We start from the raw sequence: 1,962 nt of genomic DNA, 5'->3' as shown, positions 1-1,962 counted from the left end.
TTCAGATAATATAAGCAATAATATTAGTATTTTCTCCCTTCTACCAAAAAAGTTGGGGGGATATAACAGCAAGAAACTAGGGGGGAAAAGTACACTCACTTAATCCTCTTGATGCAAGAATGTGGATCATTTCTGGGCGATATTCCCCGAGAGTACCCAACCCCTATAATCACTGGATGCAATTGTCCTTTGCGGTTTTCTGGTGATTGCTTCTTGAATCTTTGTGTTTAGTGGGAGAAATCTGGTGACCAATACCTCTCTTACAAGTGAAATTTGCCAATGTCTTATTCTTTGTTCTATGTGTATTTTCTAATTTACTGCAGTACAAAGAGTTACAAAAAGATCAGAGTAAAGGGAAAAGGTGGGTTGACTTCCAGTATCTGAAGAATTTACTAGATTCAATACCCAGGCAGTAGACCCAGCTTTTTTCCATCTCTTTTGCTGTTTATTCATTGGAACAACATTCGTAAACAGGTAAGTGGTTAAATAAATGATTGATTACCTAAATTTAAAATACCACCACATACACATTTGTGTGGAGATTTTTAATGATTTATTTGGACAAAAAAAATCTTTAAAATATAGTGACATTTAAATGCAACTTTCCTCTTACCTGATTCTGGCAAACCACCATTCCCCACGATGATATCCAAGGTTCACTGGGTAGGCAAGGGGGCTGTTCGAGGCCAGAGCTCCACCCCAGCTGGATTCCAGCTCCTTCCTTGCTGGAGCCAAGCTCAATGCCCAAGCCTGTGTAGGATCTTCACATCGTCTCCTTAACAAAAACACCTAATAAATAAGCCATTGGGCCCACCTGGTACCTGTAGGCGGGATTCACTGGCTAATTCAAAGTTCTTCAAGGAAATACCCTGTGAGTGGTTTGGCACAGGACAGCTGTGGTGGCTCATTGACTCCCATTTAACCACCTACTCTTCCCGACTTCCGGCCCCTTCAGGCATTGGGAGAACGTGGTGGTTAAATGAGTGCCTACCATCCTGTCCCATCTGCGAGGAAGGGGGATGAAGTCTCACTACGCTGGAGCATTGGCCCCATCTCTGGCCCCACCTCAGCTGCATGGCTGGTGGACTTCCCTGGGCCAGGTCAATGCACAGGGGCACAAAGCACATTAAAGCAGTCACATGCTACACCCAGCTGGAATCTCCCCCACAGCGTGTTTCCCTAGGAAAAGCTGCATCGAGTCCTCCACTGTTTCTCTTGGGGTGCTTGGACTGGTGGCAGCATGCCTGATACTCCAGGAATTCCAGGTATGCACCATCCAGAGAGGGCTTGTGGCCTGAAGCAGGACCGCCCACGCACGGTTTCCCTACGTCGGTCAGGTCAGGACGTTTCTCCCCTCAGGCCCACCACCTCCACAGTGCACTCCCTGACCTCTGCCTTTGAAGAAGCACCTACATATGAAGCCCAAAGTCCAGGGTTCTCTCCGCCCCGGTGCAGCCAGCGGAGCACAGCCCACCACACTAACCAGGGAAACTGGTCCACCGATTTCCATGCTATTCTCCACTTATATAATCTCAAGAGTTTTCCATTTTGCCCCACTGGATATTTTCCTCCATCTCTGCCCATCTTGACAAACATCACTGGTGGTCCATCTGGGCCTCTTCCAAGACAAAGAAGCTAAGATAAAACCACACCTTCCTTAACAATAATCCTGGAAACTTCTATATAAAAATTCAAGGGGGCTGCCCATGTGAGAGAGGAACAGGCAGGTGACATCCCAAGCTTTGCCCACTTCCTTGGGGTTCTCTCATGAATCACCCACAGAACTGCCTGGAAGGCTAGGATAGCACCTGTGAGAAGCCCCCATCAACAGTGGGGGCTGACGGTGATCCACACTCTCCTCTCAAGGACACTTAGTATGGCCTGACTTGTAAACAGGACTCTCTAGAAGGCCAAGAAGGCACAGGAAGGTCTTATTCCCAGATAACCTAGCCCCCAGGTATG

This window comes from Tupaia chinensis, unplaced genomic scaffold (genome assembly GCF_000334495.1).
Source record: "Tupaia chinensis unplaced genomic scaffold, TupChi_1.0 Scaffold145717_1, whole genome shotgun sequence".
NCBI lineage: Eukaryota > Metazoa > Chordata > Mammalia > Scandentia > Tupaiidae > Tupaia > Tupaia belangeri.
This window is presented reverse-complemented; position numbering follows the sequence as displayed.